The sequence below is a fragment of the Amblyomma maculatum genome, chromosome 2, assembly GCF_055883805.1.
Source record: "Amblyomma maculatum isolate TAMU_Amacu chromosome 2, ASM5588380v1, whole genome shotgun sequence".
In the NCBI taxonomy this organism is placed as follows: domain Eukaryota; kingdom Metazoa; phylum Arthropoda; class Arachnida; order Ixodida; family Ixodidae; genus Amblyomma; species Amblyomma maculatum.
Window position 1 is genome coordinate 126,904,019 of NC_139345.1, and position 23,864 is coordinate 126,927,882.

Sequence of the window (23,864 nt, forward strand, 5' to 3'; positions counted from 1 at the left end):
TGGATGCCACATTTAGTGAAATTCAGACCACGTCAAATTTTGGGGTTCTAATTTGCAAATATGTTGGAGTGGCCGCACCAATTCCGGTGTCATCATTAGGTTCACCATAGCTAATAACTAATCCACAAAGTAGTAGCTGCTGATTGACTCCCTGCGGATACATTGTAATTTTTCAAAACTTTAGCGTCCCTTTTCTTATGAATTAAGATAACGTTAGCGTGTTTTATGATTCCTGTGCTGTCGACGACCAAGCATGGCGTATGCAGGGTTGTGAGTTTTCCTACCACGATATCCCTTCGTCCTTCAGCTCATATGTACATAGTTTCTAAAGAATTTTTAGCCTGGTCTTTCGTCACTGGCAGAATGTGTGGCTTCTCTTTTCTACTGTCAATCTCATTATTGCCCTGACCACCACTGTAGAGGTCAGTATAGAACTCATTGACTACTTTGATTATGTCCATATTCAGGATGATCTTGCCCACCGTGTCTTCCAGTGCGTACATCTGAATTTTGCCTACGCCTAATTTCCTCTTCATCGCTTTTAAGGCTGCTCCCGTTCTTTATATTATATGCTGAACTTTTTGGATGTTATACTTGCTTATGTCAAAACATTTGCACAAATTAATCCCGTTTTATACGTCTGTAGTTCTATCCTGTCTATAGGGGGGGATTTTTTGCTTTAGAGCTTTAGAGGTAGAGGTTTCATCTGATTAGGTCATTTACCGGCGTACTCTCTTAATATTGTGCCACATACTTTTACCGCGCGCTCAGTAATGATACTCTGCAAGTATCTCTCATTCATTCTACACTAAGGTTGTCACCATCGGTTAAAGCTGAATATCTATTCAGCAGCGAGATCCTGATTTATTCTGCCTTCTCCTTCTCCGCTAATTCTCTGATGGACTTCTTCCTTACTACGTTCCGCTCCCTCTTCACATCTAGACTAATTCGAGATCTTACCAACCTGTGGTCTCTGCATCGCACACTTCTGATTAGATCTTCATCCTGCATAATGCCAAGGTAAATACTACAATATTAATTTTATTTTCAGTCTCCCTGTTAGGGCTTTGCCATGCCCGATTCTGGAATATATATTGGTTCATAGGAAAGGAAAGGCGCAGTATCTGTCACACTTGTAGCTGTGGACACCAGAACCGCGCCTAAGGGAAGGGAGGGAGGTGGGAGAGAAAGTGAATAGAGCGAAAGAGGAGCCATAGTGGAGGGCTACGGAGTAATTTGGACCACCTGGGGATCTTTAACGTGCGCTGACATCGCACAGCACACGGACGCCTCCGTGTGCTATGTCAGCGCACGTTAAAGATCCCCAGGCGGTCCAAATTACTCCGTAGCCCTGTTCTTCCGTTTGCTGAAAGGGATATTCATAAATCTTAAGCTGTTGCGCTCTGCAAACAGAAGAAGTAACTCTCCCACCCTATTTCTAGACGAAATGCCATAGTCACCCACTGCCTTGTCTGCAGCATGCTTCCTCCCTACCTTGGCATTCAAATCGTCCATTATTACAGTGTACTGCGTTTTTACGGTTCCCATTACCGATTCTACATCTTCGTAGAACCTTTCAACCACTGGTCGTCATGGCTACATCCAGGGTAGTGATATAAACTGCGCAAAATTCCCACCTAATGTCTTCCAATGCATGATAATAAGAAGTAAGGCATACTTTACTGTTTTGCTGAGATGCACCGCTTTAGCATCGTAGGGTGAAATATTTAGGGCAATCCCCCGAGGTTTAATAAATTGCATTAACGAAGTAATTACTCATTGACATTCATCCTAGAGCCGCCATACGGCCACAAATGAAAGCTTACAGCCTTCTCAGAACCTTCGTAAAGAAAAATTCGTCCTTGTCCAGGGATCAAACACGGGTCCACCGCCTTTCCATTGTAATCACTCTACCAACTGAGCACACCAGGATGGTCTGCAAGCAGATAGTAGAGCGGGAGCCAGTTGACCAATAACTCGATGCGGGAATGATGTTGGTCAAGTATTTCAGGAAATGCCCGAAATTGAAGGAGATTTGCAATTAGGGAGTTATTACTCATATACATCCACCCACGATATTCTTTGTGGCCGTAGCAGCGCTTGGCTGGATATCAATGAGTGATAAGCCCCTACTTTAGCACTTCATGTGCTGCCACAGGAAATAATGCAATCGCCGCTTGTATTCTGGAACACTTTGCTTTATGCACGCGATTTTGTGTATATAAATCATATAATTAAAGAGAAATTTTTTTTCATCTATGGATATTGCTTAGAGTATAACTGCATGACCCCTTTTAAGATGAACTTTGGTATTAAAACGTTTTACAAGAGCTGCGCATCTTCTGGGGTAGGACTTGCTTCTGAGCAACTTGGTTAATGATGCACGGCACAGCAGCCAACAAGAGGAGGTGCCCGGTCCGGTCACTGGTGCCACCGGGTACCCCTCGGTTTTCAGTGGGTACAACACTTCCCGCGCCTACTGCTGGGCCTCTTCTGAGATGAAATGCTTCGGAAAGGTGCCATAGAACAAAGAATGAATGCGCCCCCTTGTTTACGTGGATTCTTCCTTCCGCACTGTGTTGCATTTATATTTTTATTGTTGGCTGTTTCTGCTGAGCTTCTTCTGAGCTGATAGTAACTGAAAATAAGAAAACAGTCATGCTTACAAAGATAGCAATTACTGCTATTTTGTTTAGAGAACCTAAATAAATTATCCGTTAGGATAGATGGTGAGCTAGGTGAATAAAGACTTGTTCATTAACATTGCTTGCTTTTCATAGTGGTATACCTGTCAAGGCGCGATCGATACCTAAAATAAGTAAATATGAATGGCTACCAATATTTGTGGCTGTTATGCAGATGGCAAAATAAGCGCGCAGAATATCTTGGAGTCGCAGCGCTGGCAGGCGAGGACAATGGGAAGACACACACGCGCGCGCACACACACACACACACACACACACACACACACACACACACACACACACACACACACACACACACACACACACACACACACACACACACACACACACACACACACACACACACACACACACACACACACACACACACACACACACACACACACACACACACACACACACACACACACACACACACACACACACACACACACACACACACACACACACACACACACACACACACACACACACACACACACACACACACACACACACACACACACACACACACACACACACACACACACACACACACACACACACACACACACACACACACACACACACACACACACACACACACACACACACACACACACACACACACACACACACACACACACACACACACACACACACACACACACACACACACACACACACACACACACACACACACACACACACACACACACACACACACACACACACACACACACACACACACACACACACACACACACACACACACACACACACACACACACACACACACACACACACACACACACACACACACACACACACACACACACACACACACACACACACACACACACACACACACACACACACACACACACACACACACACACACACACACACACACACACACACACACACACACACACACACACACACACACACACACACACACACACACACACACACACACACACACACACACACACACACACACACACACACACACACACACACACACACACACACACACACACACACACACACACACACACACACACACACACACACACACACACACACACACACACACACACACACACACACACACACACACACACACACACACACACACACACACACACACACACACACACACACACACACACACACACACACACACACACACACACACACACACACACACACACACACACACACACACACACACACACACACACACACACACACACACACACACACACACACACACACACACACACACACACACACACACACACACACACACACACACACACACACACACACACACACACACACACACACACACACACACACACACACACACACACACACACACACACACACACACACACACACACACACACACACACACACACACACACACACACACACACACACACACACACACACACACACACACACACACACACACACACACACACACACACACACACACACACACACACACACACACACACACACACACACACACACACACACACACACACACACACACACACACACACACACACACACACACACACACACACACACACACACACACACACACACACACACACACACACACACACACACACACACACACACACACACACTAGTGCGGGCGTGTATCCTCCTATTGTCCAAGTCTGCCAGCGTTGCGATTCCACGATGTTCTACAAGTACCAACTAGCCCAGCAACAAACCCTGCATGAGCATGCAGGCAACATAACTTCCTTTGTAATAGTCCAGAAACGGTATAGAATTGATTAACAACATCATGCATGTTTTTCTGCCGCTGTCCCGCTCACTTGCCAACCACTTACGGCATCGTTAATGCTGCGAGCACGGGAACGTTCTTTGCCGCAAATGAAAATATATTGCATTGAAGCAGAGACTAATCGGGGTTGCGGTTGGGTGATGTCTGCGTACACGCAAAAAAGTACGCAGATATCCTAGATAGATTAAAAGACAACATAGCCAGTGATTGTATTGAATATCCTAATTTGAAACAATTTGAAGAAGTTTGCGTGTTTATATTAACTTAAGATTCGCTTAAGTGATCCTTTGCCTTCCGACGCAAACTCTTGGGAGCATTGGGAATATAATTTGTTACTATGGCTGAAAAAAATGTAAGGCACTCATGAACAGTTTATTACCGTAGTCATTTAGTTGCACGCTTTTTTAAGGCATGTATACAGTGAAAACTTCCTAATTTCTTGTTAACATTGTGTCTGCGCACAGCTCCACAGAATGCTTGTTCAGAACGTGGGTTAGAAGAGCTGCGGTCTGTACCTACACAAATGGGAGACCTGTTTACAATACCTGTATTACAAAAACCTACCACACACACACACACACACACACACACACACACACACACACACACACACACACACACACACACACACACACACACACACACACACACACACACACACACACACACACACACACACACACACACACACACACACACACACACACACACACACACACACACACACACACACACACACACACACACACACACACACACACACACACACACACACACACACACACACACACACACACACACACACACACACACACACACACACACACACACACACACACACACACACACACACACACACACACACACACACACACACACACACACACACACACACACACACACACACACACACACACACACACACACACACACACACACACACACACACACACACACACACACACACACACACACACACACACACACACACACACACACACACACACACACACACACACACACACACACACACACACACACACACACACACACACACACACACACACACACACACACACACACACACACACACACACACACACACACACACACACACACACACACACACACACACACACACACACACACACACACACACACACACACACACACACACACACACACACACACACACACACACACACACACACACACACACACACACACACACACACACACACACACACACACACACACACACACACACACACACACACACACACACACACACACACACACACGCACGCACGCACGCACACACACACACACACACACACACACACACACACACACACACACACACACACACACACACACACACACACACACACACACACACACACACACACACACACACACACACACACACACACACACACACACACACACACACACACACACACACACACACACACACACACACACACACACACACACACACACACACACACACACACACACACTAGTGCGGGCGTGTATCCTCCTATTGTCCAAGTCTGCCAGCGTTGCGATTCCACGATGTTCTACAAGTACCAACTAGCCCAGCAACAAACCCTGCATGAGCATGCAGGCAACATAACTTCCTTTGTAATAGTCCAGAAACGGTATAGAATTGATTAACAACATCATGCATGTTTTTCTGCCGCTGTCCCGCTCACTTGCCAACCACTTACGGCATCGTTAATGCTGCGAGCACGGGAACGTTCTTTGCCGCAAATGAAAATATATTGCATTGAAGCAGAGACTAATCGGGGTTGCGGTTGGGTGATGTCTGCGTACACGCAAAAAAGTACGCAGATATCCTAGATAGATTAAAAGACAACATAGCCAGTGATTGTATTGAATATCCTAATTTGAAACAATTTGAAGAAGTTTGCGTGTTTATATTAACTTAAGATTCGCTTAAGTGATCCTTTGCCTTCCGACGCAAACTCTTGGGAGCATTGGGAATATAATTTGTTACTATGGCTGAAAAAAATGTAAGGCACTCATGAACAGTTTATTACCGTAGTCATTTAGTTGCACGCTTTTTTAAAGCATGTATACAGTGAAAACTTCCTAATTTCTTGTTAACATTGTGTCTGCGCACAGCTCCACAGAATGCTTGTTCAGAACGTGGGTTAGAAGAGCTGCGGTCTGTACCTACACAAATGGGAGACCTGTTTACAATACCTGTATTACAAAAACCTACCAGTGCATGGACTCATGAACGTGCTATAAAAACCCATATAAACAGAAGCTTCAGTATACTCATTGTTCGTGCTGTAGTTAAGGTATAGCGATATTTTGCTTGACAGTACGTGTACAAGTATGAAAGTAAAATAAACATATCTAGCAGCACTCGAGTCTGGAGCTCTTCAAAGCGGCAGTAGACACAAGTAATTTCGCCTAGAGTCAGTAATTCGCAATTTGCTTTCCTCTCGAGAAAACGTTGCAAGCGCAATGGTGTCTTCGTAGTGAATGGCTCAAGCATATATACAAACCGAAATGAAGCCTTCCTGGAGCAAGAAATTTTGTACATTTGTCGGCGAGGAGCTGGTATGACTCGCTATAAACAGGCATGAACGAAGAGTTATACGTAAAATAGGAAGCAAGGCACATCATTGCCTTAGGGAGCACCGGAACAAGAAATTGTTCATATTTCATTGTGTCTTTGCTGTCCCTGGGTACATGTGCTCCCTGCCTTGTCAGAGTAATGAAAAAGGTTCTGTGTTCCAAGTCTTCGGAGCAGCGAATGGAGTGCAAAAAGATTGCGTGTGGAGGATGCAGGTCTTATTTTTTTTATATTCGCTTGTATTTGTTGTCATAGACATTTATGTGTGTAGAAATGCTTGCCAGCTGCGACGCTATGCCTAGACTATCTAGAAATTGTAAGATTGTTTTTTGGTTGCTTTTTAAATATTTGTAATTATGCCCGCGGGCTTAATAACTACGGCGATGTTGGCCTCATTTAAACTGCCACGTACCAACGGTGGGTGCTTTGCAAACAGAAATATCGTGAAATAACTTTTTTTAATATTTCCTCCCCTTCTAACCTCGTTAGCTTTCCTTGCCTGGCGGTACCCCACAGAGACAATTTTGTTCCCGAATATTATGAAAACTTTAGGAAACGGTGAACGGTGGGTGAGGTGGAGGTTATAAAATAGAAAGATTATCAGCGTCTTAGAGATATGAGAGAGATGAAAGCTGTACCTTTCCTCTATAAACAGATGCTCTTGCTATCACAACTACTTCAACGTATGCAAATGTGAATCGCAAGTAACCACAATACTGCTACAGGGAAGAAAAAAACTATTTGACAGGAACATAAGCTGCGTCTATAGGGTATGAAGCGATAGCGTTAATGCGGTTGCTCGTCCGCGTGCATAGTTCTGCCTGCGTAATTGGCAATCCCTTAATTTATGACTATAATATCACACCAATTCTTGTCCTGCGGTCCTGAGCTACTACCTTATCCAGCTAATGTCGTCAGCGACCACTCGATATTGATATAGATCCCTCTTTAACCTAACCACATTATCGTGCCTGCGTGGCCTACGAATACCGTGTCTGGCTGGACATCCAAAAGCGCTAGAAAGTGAAATCGTATCCCTACCTCTCACCTCTAATGATTATCCCGAGCTGGCATCTTTTGACAGCTCTGTGACAGATGCGGCATTGTCACTTGGCCAAGCACATGGACGAATCAGTGCTCCGCAAAATTTCCTGCCGAATAATACCTGTCAAAGCCATGCGTGTAATTGTTCGCTCACAATGCTTACTGCACTGACATTGTATTGTATGCAGAATGATCCTCTATCACTACCACGTTAAAACTCTCCAGTCAACGGAAGCTACAATGCCAGGAAAAAATGATTTTCTAAAGGCAGAACTGCTACTGGAATTTATTCTGTCTCTGCATCCAAGCAAAGCGCCAGGACAGGATTTTCATGTTCGTGTATGAATAGCAATGCCATTTGTTGGGAGTGGCCCACTCAGCAATGTTTGACCCAACCAATAATTTCGTGCTTACGTGGCTTTGAAGGTTAATATGGGTGAACCTAGCCTTGCAAGAGCATCTGCCGAGCTCTAGACATAAAGATCATCAGAGCTTATTGGAAGCTTGAATTTTGGAAACCGAGTACTGAACGTCGCTGCAGCAGACACGTACGGGTGCTTTACAGCAACTATCTGTCTATCGTCTTCAGCAGCTTTCATCCTAGAGCAATCAGCCCTAATTGCCCTATTAGGATGTGTTAAGCCATTCGGAAACTTTATTGTGCGTTGCCGATATTAGGCCTCCACTCACCGATTTCGCTGATTTTGGCTTGAAATCGTAGCCTCGAACCGAAAGCAAAATGAAGCATAAGTGTTTTCGCCCATCGCATCTTGCCAACTTAGCCAAAGCGTCTGCAATTGTTTTTGGGTACATAAGTATGCATAAATAATTGTCCCTGATATCCATGGGGGTGAGAGATAGCTTAATAAACCTCAGTACAATATCAGCAACCAGTTTATAAAACTGGGCACCTTTTTCCCTGTGATTAACACGCATTGTTAATTGTAACTGTCTGTTTAAGCCAGAGAGCTCTGCCGCTAACGCTGTTATTGCGCTCTGCATTTTCGTGTGAGGCAGACGGCATTTGGGCAAATCTGAGCACAAACGCAAAGGAGTATTATACAAAGTAAAGAAATATGCAAATATATCATGCTCGTCTTATGAATGCCGAAATACGTCACCGGAGCAACTGCGCTGTAAAGTGTACATAAAGTTTGAATTATTGAATGTAGATTTTCCAGTCAAACGCCGGGAAAGGATAGCGGACTTGACAAGCAGATGACTGTTTGAGCCCTGCACTACATGATGAACACAGCCCTTAAAACCCACTCTGCTTTACAAATTATGACAATAGCAGTCACTGTGTAAAGTTCATTTTTTTATTGTTTTGAAACAGTGAAATGACCGCCTAGTCATGTGCGGATCACTTCAAAAACAGGCTCCTCGCTGAATACTTTCAAAGAGTGATTTGTTGAATGGCACGGGGAGTGGAATATGACAGCTGGATGTGGAAATAATTCGGAACCTGTCGGGTAAAATCGAAGCGGGATGGTATGATTGTGCCATCCCCTTCTATAGGAGGTGCGACCCAGCTTAGTGCCCTTGCGTCGGCTTTTCTCCAATATTTTCGCAAACAGTTGTTGCGAAGACTCCTCTTATGGCCTGTGAATGCGTTCGTGAGATTGCACTTTTTATTTCCACTTTGAAAACGTACTATAAAACCCTTTTGCTAGGCCATCACGACGTTATTTCTTTATTTAATAATTCATTCATTTCATTATTAAACGCATGTACTAAGGGAAAAGTGGATGAGAAAGAAGAAACTGCTCAAGGCCTCTCAAAGGGACGCAGTGATTGAGAGCCCCTGTACGGCGTAAACTCGTGCTGCCCTACCAATAAACGAAATACTACTTGAAAAGATCTTTTTTTTTTTAATATGTGATAAAGGAACAAACAAAAGGAAACACAAACTGCCTTTTTCCTTCGAAGGCGCAGAACGGCTATGTGCAGCTCTGTGCAGCTTGAGGTATCGCTCTCTTATTGCGAATACGGCCAAAGGAGGCGGGCGTCAACGTTTACGCGTACACTATAATTATGACGACAAGCGAGATACAATATGCGGTTGACTGTGGCTGCACACGTGTGCTAAAGTAAACCGGTATGTGGAACATTACGAGATTACTAGCCTATGGGACCTGATGCGGAGTTGAAATGCTCAATCTAAGGAATTGGTTTTCTGGCATACAGTGTTGAGCTTTCTTTCAAATTTGCACGGAATGTGCCTTCAGATATTCCGCTTTCATTAGCAACAAAAGAATAATTCCTCTTAGACTTCTACGTAGAGCACAAAGTAGGTCATTTTTAAGGTGTAAGTATTGATTTTCACAACATTCTATAAAACTCTACTCATTACTAACCACTCTAGTGAACACATTCGTCACTCATTTAAGTGCGTAAGCACTATAATTGGCCTTAGATTAGAGCATCGCTAACTGTATGTGTTTGCGTAGACGCCGAGGGAAGCCTCCAGTGTCTGCAGTGCACCGAGTGCTAGGAGCGCCACCTATGGGCAGGTGAGCAGAGGGAAAATCAGCACATGTGAAGAGACAAGCGCAGGGTCGTCGCCCATAGGCGAGAAGCGAGTGTAAAGGAAGGCGAAGCGCCGCTGACCGATGGGGCGCGTCAGCACGCGGCAACGGCTCAACTAAAGCGACGTGTCAAGCAATTATGCTAGTGACCCCCCCCCTCCCCCCCGCCCCGTTGCAATAAAAGTAAAATAAAACGAGACAAAACGCAGCCAAAGAGAAATGAATTGGTGCCACTTTAGGGCAATAGGAGATAGCAAAAGTTAGGTGTGCGGATGAGGTCAAGTTCGCAGGGGTGAAGTGGATGCAGCTAGCACAGGACCGGTTAATTGGAGGAATATGGGAGACGCATTCGCCCTGCAGTGGGTATAGCCATGCTGATGATGAGGATGATGATGATAAAGTTGTTAATTAATTAGAACCAATTAGGTGAGTTTTGGGAGCCAAGATTGCCGCCATCCAACTCTCGCTCTAGGTTCTCTGCTGCCGATTACGTGTCCCAGTGCAGAATTGTGGAAGCCTGAGCGTTGCTGCTAAACAAGGTACATCACGCGCTACTTGTCGAACACAACCAGGGTTCCGTTGAACGCATCGAATTCACTGGCGTCCTATAAATGGTTTACAGGAAAAGAAAGGCGTAGTGTCTCTCACTCGCGCAATCCCGCTGACACATCTTGCGGACAAAACAGCAACGTTCAGGCTAAAGCATTTCTCCACTGGAGATTCTACAGTGATCTCGTAAGAGTTATGTTTTGAAGATGGCAGCGTTTACTAATAACCGTGAGCCAAGTAATTTTCCAGCATTGTTCGTAACTTGAAAGAGTACAGACTCACTCCTAATTAAAGTGAAAAGAACTCGTGTCCGTTACGCAAGATTCACTCGTCAAGAATGCCTAACTTTTCACTTGCCGTTTCGCGAAGGTATGCTATTCCAGCTTTATTTTCACCTACCGAGAAAATGCAAATATGTAATGATAACTGAAGTAAATAAAGTCGCGGTTTTTTACATGGTCAGGTGAGAAGGAACAGCAAGGGACTGTAGCAGCTTTAGAAGCATAGTATAGTCTCCACAGAACTATCTTAAGCTCTCTATAGTGAAAAATTCACTAGTCTATCAGAGAACCAAAATATGGAGGCGGATAGGTTCCTGTGCGACAGGTGATGTGAAATCACGAAACTTTAATGAGACACATTTTGCGACACTCCTTATGTTCATTTATCATTGCATACATTAAAAATTGTGATTATATTTCACTTGCTCCATATCGCTGATGCTCCAAATTCTACACGCTCGATCTTAAAGCCAATACCAGCGCTACCTTATTGGAACTAGTGCAGTGCTAGAGCGTCGAATGTTCGCACACCTCGAGTTTTGCATATATTCGGCCAGAAACGCGCTATTCATGGCACTTCTAAGTCCTCCTTGGAGAAATTGGTTGTTTTATGAACCCTTCACTAGATGAGGGGCTTCAACTTTGACCCAATTTCAATGAATTCAACACCGAAAACTATTTGTCTAGGGACCTTGGGCCCACAAAGCTGGTGCGAATAAGAACTTTATTATTATTTTGTTCGAATTTTACATATGTCGAATTACTATCAAGGGGGTTGGCGTTCATCAGAGTGCATTGTCTCCTTGTTTGTAGCCTACCGCTGTTTCTGTGTATATGAGCTCACAGAGATTTTTTTTCTCTCCTTTGTGGGATGTTAATGCACTATAAGTGCACAGTGTACACATAAAGATGGCTGGCTGTGTGACAACCTCTTCCATGGCCGATGTTCCCAGATAATATGGGAATACTCATCTCAGGACGTCATTGCACTCACCCTTTTTCCGGCGCTCAGTTGGGTACGAAACAAGCAGCCCATTTATGTCAGCTATGGAAATCACTGAATGTCGGGTGTAGTGTACTGGCTGATTTATGTCAGAGTCTGAGAATCTATGCTCTCTTTTTGGGGACACACTGCTCGCGTCTTTTCTTCTGTAGTATTCAAACGGCACGTGTTGAAATGCGTTGGTGACATATGATGGACTGAGCATGACTTTTTATTTAAATTTTGCACAAGCGTAGCTGTTTTCTAGGCGGCAATTATTCAGCCCCGAATTGCCCTTAATTATTTTGCTTTTTGAGTACGACACTCATGTCCTATAGAAGCCAATAGGCAGATCGTATGCTGCCTCAACGGCACTGAGATTGCTTTGACGGCTTCGCCTGGTAAGGTGTATACGTATGCCTTTCTACAGTTTGATTGTAAGCAATCGTCGCTGCTTGTTATTATAATGTGTAGGCACTTGCCAGCGCAAGACTACTGTTCCCGTTTCAGTTGTACATCCTCTCTACCACTGATAATCAGTTGTGTTCAAATGGGTACCCCTCTGCGCCACGCAAGAAAGAAAAGAAAAAACAGTTTGACAGGGAACGAAGAGTAAGAATGGAGGGAATACAATTAATTGATGACACTACCAGAGGAAAAAGAATCGCTCACTTACTGTCTTCTCTAGTCTTGTTTAGTGTCCGCGACGATTGTTCTCCCCTTGAGTCATTCAGAACAGTCGGTAATTTAAACTATACGTTTGATCATCGTTCAGTAGAGACCTCGTTGGAACATCCGCATGCCTTCCAGGCAGCTAGACGTTTTCACTACAGAATTGCGTGATATATCTAGAAAACGAATGCTCACATTTTAACACAGAAACGATTTATTTGTCTTGTATGTCAGAAAATTATTATTTACGAGGACATTTTTAAAACATTCGCACTGAATGAACAAAAATTAAGAAAAAACACTTAAATGGGTGGTTTATCTTTTTGTGCATATCCTCCTTCCAAGAACATTACATTTGCCAATACGCGACAAATACGCGACAGGCAGCAACTGTTCCACGAAACGACCAAGATAACGAAAAAAGGCCAGAAACGAGCAGACCTAGTGAGTTATGGCAAAGGAGCGCTCGGGGTCATCGTAACCGTCACCACAGAGAGCTTGACAAGGGCAGCGCACCCCAGCAGCTACGCCACGACAACGGATGGGCGATAAAGTGTCAGCAAATGAATGTGCGAGCGCGGCACTGAGTCGGGTCACGCGGTGACCTCTCGCCACTTTACCCAAGCCCGTAAGCACAGACTCATTGGCTTACCTTTTATAGCTAGTCCGCTCGTCGTGACATTGGCTGATGGGAGAGAATGTCATGCTACGGCCTTGTTAAAGTCTCGGTGGTGACTTCGTACCTTTTGTAAGCAGGACTGAACAGAGCAACCTAAGACGAAATTAAGACGCCAATGCCAAAGTGCCTGCATGTAGTGGCTTCACAGTTGTATGCGTTGTCAGTACAGATGTTTACGATGCGTCACTATGCATGCGGTTGGTCAGTGCGCAGCTGTTTCTCACATCATTGCTTATTAGAAATGCGGTACGATGTTTGCAGTTGTTGTGGAGCAATTCTTGAATAAGCAATACATCGTGCACTTCCAAATTCACGCCGAGTAATTTCCAGAGGCATAGAAAGAGCGCCTCAATAAAACCAGTTGAAATAATGCTCTTCGCCAAAGTTTCACTTGAATTCAAGCACAAGCTTTCGTACCTTTACGTTCAGATATCTTGGAACCGACAGCCCGGGATTCAATTCCCGAGTTTGAAAGGTTTGGCGAATGGCCCTGAACTCTTCACCAGGGCCGAGCTCATATTTCCTCCTTAAGCATCACAGTGGGAATTGGAATATTTTTTTCACGGGACCCCATCCCGTCTTCTGCTTAAGCATATTAGTAAGGATGAGAAGATCTTCAAGGCCTCGGAGGGTCAAACTATGACTTAGTAGTTTTCGCAGTGATTTAGTTACTCGTGTGATTTTTCCACATTAAACAATAACGTCGAGGTGGATTCGAGCCCGCGTATTCAGCTTCAGTAGCCAAGCGCCTTCATCACGGAGCCACCTCAGCAGGTGCTTTCGCTCGTTATAACAAGGTTTAAGTAGGGGTAAAGTGCCGGAATTCTTTTTATTTTGTTTCCCTTGATAGACTATGCCCGTGGAAAACTTTATGGAGCTGTGGTACAACCTAAGTGAGCAGTCATGCGTCAGTTAAAACTACTGAATCATAGCCTTTAGAAACTAAAGGAGTAAGTAGTGCACTAGTTTAACGCTTAGCGCTTATGCTCAGGTGTTCACTTGACTAGTGACATAATACAACAGCATGAAGCTTGTTGTCTCTTTTAGAGCGCAAGAAGTGTGTATTAGATTACGTACGCGTAATTTCCTATTCAAAGCTTCTCCTCTTCACAGCTAGGCCAATACAAAGAAAATAAAAAATTATAGCTGCCCACATGATCTTAGTATATGAACGCTTCTGTAATACATGCTGTGGTGTGAAAGTAAGATCTTCAGCTTCTTTGGGAAGCAGCTAATATTACCAAGACAAGGCGGAAAATCAATCTCTAAAAACTGGCGTTCTTCACAGCCGTAACGCAGATTTGCAGAGCTGCACAATTTCATGAAAAATTTGACAATTCTGGAGCAAGGTAACAAAAGTCGAACCTTTTATCTCCTCCTTCGTATAAACATCGATATTATTCATTTAAACATTACGTGATGTGGCCTGAAGGATTAGTGCAAAAAGGCCAAGACTTAAATCAAGAAAAATAAAAATGTTGAAAACGAATAAAATGTCGAAATATTAATTGCGTAAGAGAGCACTCTCCCTCTTGCCGAAGGCATGCCGATAGAGTGCCTTTATCTAAACGGGCCAGCTAGTGGCAGATGTTCACTGCAGTCAAACAGCCTCCACTGAAAATGAAATTTCTCTTTATATTCAGTGAGATTCCTGCTCCGCAAGCTGCCTCCGCGGCTTTGAATATGTTGTTTGGCAGTTTCTGCTGCGATAATGTCAAAATAAATGTTACTACGTAATTTTAGGAAATATTATGTATTTTTGCTCTTTATGCTCACAACCAGATTACGTGGTCGTCGAGACGGCAGTGCAAATCCGCAACCGACGTGACCATAATGGGGGTTTTCGGATGAGCAGCGTGAGAATTCTGCCACGTGTGGCGATTGTTTGCTGTAGACATTTCTCTTTAAAGCAAGAGGCGACGCAGGATAATGTGTGGAATACGTTTACATACCATAATGGTTCCGCAACTTTCATGCAAGGAAAATGATCTATTTTCTTAATTCACCCAAGCGACATCTGTAGGCATACTTTTATTGATGCTCAGAAATTTCGTGTTAAAATTGAAGAAGCTCATCATGAGATGACTATACTTTATTTAGATGTCACTTCATGCTATTTAGAGAGCTGCGACATTTTTCTGAAGTGATGTTTGAAGCTCTGGTATTGCATTTTATTGATGTCTTGTAAATCAGCGTTGAACCTTCTGAAAACAGCGTAGACAACTCTCAGTTCTTTTCCAAACTCAAAACAGGGAGTGATGTATTCAATTAAAACATACGTTCCTTGGAATTTGACAGCGACAGCAGGGAGAAAGGATAGATGAACAAGTGTTGTCAGGAAGCCTCCGTGCGGTAGAAGTCGCTTCGGCAAGTCCTCTTTTGTAAGTACTGGCTAGCGCCCTGAGAATTCTATGTAGGCTTTGTTCATTTCCCCTCTTACTCACTAATAGCGCTTTTGGCTCATCTGAGATTAGGGATGCTTTTTGGTAACGAAACTAGCTTGGCGATCGTAAACTGTGTTTATTTTTAAGGGATACGCATCTGCACCTTCCCTCGTCCCCAAATTATATGCCACAAAAACGTGTGGCATATTATTTCAAGTCATATGTATCAGAGCAGCAAAGAAGAGTTGAATGTGTTACAGCTGGAGATTATTGGTCTGATAAAAATACGGGTGTATCTGCTGAGCGATGGCATATTGTATGTATTTATAACTCTGAATATTACTCAAGAAGCAGCCGAAGAATAATTAGAAAGCAAAGAAAGAATAAGTCAAGAGCAGTAACCATGTTACGCTCTGCATGTACAAGTTTAGAGCGTTAGCTCTAGTGCATTCTTCAAGGATGAGGGATTTCGGCGGATACTAAACAAACGACGGTCAAGAAAGCAACAGAATGAACCCATTGCCATACCACGTGACTGAACAAAAGTTTCATAGTAACAACGGACGTGTAGCGGCGGTACTGGAGCGCCGCCGTTCAGACCTCTGCTTCTATTTTGCTGTGTAAAGCGCAGTCTGGCTGGCATCGAGGTTGGAACTCAACATCTGTTGTATAAGATTTGTGGCTCACTCATTTGGCTAAGAATGTTCGGGAAGGTGGTATCAAAGAACTCGCCGTGTCATGAAACACAAAATTGCTAGTTGAGTTGGAACAAAGCCTACACAGGGGATTCGCACCGTGACCATTGCTATCGCAAATCATACAGCCCAGGGGATCTTCAAAGGCCACTGAGGCCGAATCGTTTGTTGCGGGACATTCCGGATGGTGTAAAAAGATTTGTCGCTTTGCACTGTGTAAATTGCTATTCCAAATTGCGTCTTAGGCGTCGTTTCGGATATAACGAGGGAGTACACTAGATATAACGAAGGTAAAAATAAACTAGGAGATCCTAAAATAATCAAATTTAGAATACCAGATTAGTGCAGAATGTATTAATTAGACGGCACTACTTGAAATCCAACAGATGGTGTGGCGCGTACAATTTGAACCATGTAATGCACAACTTGTGGCAGCATTATTAAAACTGTTCACGCAAAAAAAGAATACGTAGACTTCTATACCTAACAGTCGATAATCGATCGCTGCCTCAGCGTAGGCTTTTTATTTTGTTTGGCGCGTGTTTTGCTCCAACTGAGATACATGTTATGGCTGGAAATCAAGAAGTCTTTCAGTTAACTCACCTGAACGCAAGATAGCTTTACAGTATAATATTCGCGCTTTGCATGCTGCAGGTTCCGAGTCGTAATTGTTAAATCCAATGTGTCCAGAATTTAATTGAACGATTGATTTCACACTGACGTTGTACATCGCCTTGAAAACGTAGGAGAAAACCAAAGCTCCATAATTGGTGAATGGTGTTGCCTTTCGACTTTTCAGCTACCTACGAACCTCTCTACAATTATAGATTAAGACGAAACCGTAGTGCAGTTTACATTTGTGTCGGCTAGCAATCCTAGCAAACTACCGAGGTTCTTGACTTTTGCCAGGGAAAGTTCCACGCAGCTGAAAGCGTGCCTGAAAAGAAAATTATGAAAATTTACAACACCCATCTCTAGTTTAAATTGTACCAAATTCTTGAAAATACCTTCTCAGTATATAAATAGATCTGAATATAATTTTCAGCTGTAGGCAGAACACATCTTTCAAAGTAGTTTTGGCGCTTCAATGGAAGCTGCTGAAAAGCTGTAGATCTACAGCGCCCGGAAACTGGAGTTCGGTTTATTACCTGCATAAAAGAAACAAAACAAAAAGATGGGAACCCATGCGTGCAAGTTCAATGGTCCCCGCAGGCGTTAACAGTAGGTTCCTTGAAGCTAAGTATTTAGCGCAGGAGTTCAATAAAGCTTCTTTGCTGAACAGGAATAAAAGTTCATTCTCTCTGAAACCTGAACGTCGCCTAAATCAACAAGAATCACTTGACGTTAGTGGTCATCTCGAGTGGTTGAAGGCGCGGTTTCTAGATCCAAACATGCAGAAAGAGTGGTCTTATGACCGCTCTTTTTCTTCCTGAGTGCATTGCTCGCTTACGCTACCCAAGTAGATAATAAAGAAGAGTAGGTTAATTGTAGCATACATTATAGCTCTGCTGTTAACATGAGTATCACGCTATGAGAGGCAATTGCCAGTGTGCACGCTCTATGGACAGTAAGCCTGTCAGGTACAGCTTCATAGGTATAATTAGGAGGCTCAGTAGGGTGCAACGCAACAAAATCCGCTTTCTACACCTCCTTACCAGGACCACGTGAAAGAAAAAGAGTATCTTTTGAATAATTACTTTGTCAAAAAGGTTACGATCCTCACTTTTATTCCGCTTCTCTTTCCTGAGGGCACGCGAACAAACTAACCAGCGACCTCTACACATGGAAGTGTTAGATTCCTTGTGTGTGACGTATGCTGTCAAGACTGGGCCTTTTCAGGCTCTCGGTAATGAACCAGGATTTCTGTCCTAATCTGCGATAAGGCACTCGTAATGAAGTCCGGGTTATTTCGCTGTACAGTGGAGGGAGGCTTTGGCTCCTTTGTGAGCTCCAGATTACGAGCGCGCCTAAGTCTTTGACACAGTGACACATGTATTTCTTTTCCTTTCTGTCTGTATGATTAACTTTCTGGTTTCCTTCTCCTTCGGCCCAGCTGTGAGGGATAAACGTAATGATGGTTTCTCATCTCAGGTAATCTGGCGAAAGTCGAGCTGTTAAATGGTGTTTTTTGTGACAGCTTCGCTCGCGCACGTGGTTTTGGCTACTATGGCTGTTTACTATCTGATGACGACGTGGTCTGCCCTATAGGTTGGTATTTAGTGCCCATAGAAGGAAAAAGGCGAGCACCATACTAAAACAATCAAGGGTTCAACGCTGCTGAACCAAATATTGAGCGAAAGCATTAGCTGCGGGTGACCGAGCGTTCTTCTCGTTTTCTTCTTCCTCAGCCCACATATAAAGCCCCGCGTTAACCAACCCATATGAACGTGCCTGAGTGGTCTATAGGGGTAACGTTAATGCCAGGGCCCTAGCAGGCTGATTCTGACATAACCGCCCCATGTGAAACGACAGACCCAAGTTGGCAGCTCCTGCCAGCCCGTGTGTCATGTGTGGTGTGACGTCACAGCGTCACGTGGGTAAGACGTAACTGCGGAAGGTCATGCGAAGGCTTGAAAGTGCGAGTAGTATTGCTTTCGCAATAAAACCATTCTTCTCTTCTCGCTCTTCATCCCCGGCCTCGATGGTTTCGGGTCATTTGCGGGTTTTTTTAATCGTGCTGCATTTCCAGATATTTCAAAAGTAAAATTTACAAGGCGGCGTGGCAGGGCTAGTGCTTTGCAGAAACAATATGTTTAAATTAGTAGCAATGGCTGATTAGCAAACTCGGTATCTATAGCAAAATAGAAATCTTTACACGGGAATCTGGTTTTTGAGGGACCGACTAGATTCATGTGCAGCGTTATGTCAGTAAGAGTGGCTGGTCAACCAGAAAAAGGAAAATTCCTGTACATCATATTTCTTTAGCTTCGAACATTTGAGATCCACCACTCAGTTGATTTGAGTGCCTTCGTGGACGCTTTTTTGTAATTTGATGATAATATTGAACGCCTAATGCCTTAACTGTTATCAGAATGCCCACACCGTTTGGGACCTGATGAAGAAAAAAGAATCTTCCGCAGTAATTATTATTAGTGCCAGTAGAAAAAGAACTTCGGTAGCTTAAGCCTAGCCCTCCTTCGAACAGTGTTGCGTCTTCGGGAATGTGGAATACGATACGAAGACGGTTTTTTTTTTTCAGGCGTACAATATTCAACCGAAGAATGCCCAAATGCACTGCTAGGTGACATTGAAGAAAAGTTTCCTTATTCTTGCATTGCATTCCGATGAATTTACAAAAAAAATTGATAGCCCTCGAATCGCTACTTGATCTTTTTAGCAGTCCCCCCACATTAAAAATGTTAGGGAGTATATATATATATATATATATATATATATATATATATATATATATATATATATATATATATATATATATATATATATATATATATATATATATATATATAAGGATGCGAGAACATTTAACGTACTTGGCCGCTTAAAAAATAATAGAGCGAAGGGTACGCTTCATTTAAAGAAACATTTTATTAGACTCGACGTTTCGATCGGAGACCGATCTTTCTCAAGAGTGAAACTTCTTGGATAGTGTTGCGGCTTTTTAAGCATTTGGACATAGACCACACCTGGGTAGGAAAACAAAACGTGGGAGACAGAGGAAAGAGACAGATACAGTAGGGAAGGATGATGTCCAGGTGTGCCATCGCAGGTGCATCGCAGGTGCTGGACAGGCCTGTCGAACTGCGCTGACACAGGTGCCTGGATGCATAGTCTCTGCTGCGAAAGAATGCAAAAAAAAAAAAAGTCGGAAGCAAGCGATAGAAAACAAAGGGGGGAGGGCGGTAGGAGGTAAGTGGCTCTGACAAGACCAGAACACACCAACACTTTGGTATTCAAAAAAGGTGATGACCTCAGACGACTTGGCCAGGTGTGCACATTTCCTGTGTTCGTGACATCGGAAGAGAGGACAGGACCCCGTGGTTTTCGTTTAAGCCCTGTTGTAGAGTATTAAATTTAAAAATGAAATATGATTCTCGTTGTTCGCGCTCACGAGTGTTTTTGAAGCCACTCTGTAATATTGTGACTTTAAGATTATCGAACTCATGTCCCTCCTTGCGAAGGTGCTTCGAAAGGGGGAGGTTGGGAAGGGTTTGAGCGTGCGAGCGGTGGTTATTAAATCTCAATCGGAAGGAATTATCTGTTTGGCCAATGTACTGCATGCCACAGTCACCACACTCGAGCATGTAAACAACATTGCTAGAATCGCAATTTAAATCTTCTCGTATAAAATGTTTGAAATTTGAGTGGGTGCTTTTAGCTAGTGCTGTGGATTGCATGTGTTTACAGATTTGACATCGGCTTTTTCCGCATGACGTGCAACCCAAAGGTCTCGGTTTATTGACAGTTGAGTGGACAACGTGGTTTTGTAAATTCTTTGGTCTTCTGTATGTTACCTGAGGAGCAGTCGAGAATATTTTGGAAAGTCGTTGACTTTGCTCTATGATATTGAAATGTTTTTTAAGGATTTTGTTAATATTTGGGATATTGTCTGCGAAGGTTAGAATGAGATTACAGTGTTGTGGTGTTGGCTGTGATTCCGCAAGGGTGTGATGACGATTACTTATTTCAGCCTTTTTTATGGCATCTTCGATGATAGAGGGCGGGTAGTGTTGTTTCTCTAGTGTTACTCGCATGCGATTAGCATTTTCTTGAAAATCTATGGATTTTGCGCAAATACGTTTGAATCTGATAGCTTGCGAGTATGGGATTGAAGTCTTGCAGTGGCGTGGATGGCAGCTTTTGAAGTGAAGGTATTGTTGTCTGTCTGTGGGTTTTTTGTAAACGCTAGTGATTAATGCGCCCCCTTCAACTCGAACCAGAACATCTAAGAAGTTGATTTTACTAGTTGAGTAGGTGTGTGTGAAAGAGATGCTAGGGTGTATTTTGTTGAATGAGGCGATAAACTTTACGAGTTCGTCCTCTGTTTCGGTCCAAATCATGAATATGTCATCCAGAAAGCGTTTGTAAAAAATTGGTTTGATTGCACATGAGGACAGAAAGTCGGACTCAATTTTGCTCATAAATATGTTTGCGTAATTTGGAGCCATTTTGGTGCCCATAGCTGTACCACTAGTTTGAAGATGGTATGAGTTGTTGAATTCAAAAGTGTTAAGTTTAAGGACCAGATTGGCTAGTGTCTCGATGGTACTTGGACTAGGAGAGTCTAAAATTTTATATTTCTCGTATGCTCCGGTCATGGCCTGGATTCCGTCGTCATGTGGGATGTTAGTGTAAAGTGACACCATGTCAAGGGTGACTAGAAAAGCGCCATGAGGGAAGGTAATATTGGATAATTCTCTCAGGAAATGATTGGTGTAGCGTATGTAAGATGGATGTTTCGGAGGTATGTGTTTGATTAGGGAATCGATATAATCTGAAATTGGCTCTGTGAGTGTGCCGATACCGGAAACAATAGGTCGCCCTGGATAATTCTCTTTGTGTATTTTCGGGAGCATATAGAAGCGCCCCGCTGAGGCATTTTTTGGCGTCAGTGCCTTACTTACACGTAGGGGTAATTCACCTTCATCGGTTAGTTTAGTCAGAGTTTTTCCTATGATGCTCCGGTGTTCAGCGGTGGGGTTCAATGAGAGTTTCTTATAAAATTTTGGGTTATTGAGTTGACGGTTGCCCTCCTGAATGTAATCGTCTTTGTCTAAAATGACTATACCTCCACCTTTGTCGGCGGGTTTAATAACAATGTTAGTTCGTTTGCCGAGTGAGCCTAATGCATTACTTTCTTTCCTTGTGAGGTTAGGTGGGCCAGATCTGCGTGTCCCAAAGGCCTGAAGAATATCCCCTTATACTGCTTTCATATACATGTCAAGGTATTTTTCCCTACCAGGTTTGGGCGTCCACGGTTCCTGAGGTCGGGGGAAGTGCAGATTACTCGAGTTTGGTTTATCGAAAAAGTATTCACGTAGTCTAAGATTTCGAGAAAAGTTATCCAGATCTTTGAATAATTGAAATTCATTATACTTTCTATTACATGGACAGAATTTTAGGCCGCGTGACAAAAGGGACTTTTCATCGGAGGTGAGTTGAGAGTTTGAGAGGTTAATTATAATTTCTGGAAGGTGTGGTTCCTCGGGTGTTTGGTCTAATGTGGTTAGGTGTTCGGTTACGGTTTTGAGGTTCTCGTTGGATGGGTGTATGTGGCTCCCTGGTTGTATTTCTTTTGTAGGGTCTATGTTTGCATCAACAATTATGTTATCCCGGGAGAACTTTTTAAGTTTCTTTGTCCAAATTTGCTCAATTTTGCAAGACTGGAAGACCTCAAGCTCGGTTGCCTGTGATGTTGAAAGCAACATGTTGTGACGCGCCCGCCTCTCCTCGAAGTTTAATGATGCCAACGTTTGTTCGAAGTGCTCAATTGTTATTTTCAATAGTTTAAAAGATGCCCCGAATAGTTCTTTGGTCCATGCTAGTCGATGGGATTCCGAAAGGTTATTCATCGATGGGGTTAGAGATAGAGTAAGTCCTCTCGGTGCAATTTCCGATTTCAGATATATTCGAAGGGATTTTACGTGGAGCTCGTGCCTGATTCTTTTGTCTATTATTTTTCTTAACTTTAAAAAATTTCGAGAGTGTATGTCAGAAGGAGAATTGGTGGGCGCGTGAGCCTGGTCGGCCTGTCAGTATTGCTTCAGCCGTTGGGCTGAGCCACAGCGTCGTCTGAGGTCATACCTTTGTTTTGGCGTGGTGGCTTCATCCCCGAAGCGCTGCACGGTGACTGATGCTTGCTGGGATCCAAGTGCCGGCTCCATTGGTGCCGACATTGGAGCCATCCGTGGTCCCGGGGTTTTCGGCGTGGCAGCCGGTGACGTGTCGCCCTTCCCCATGGGC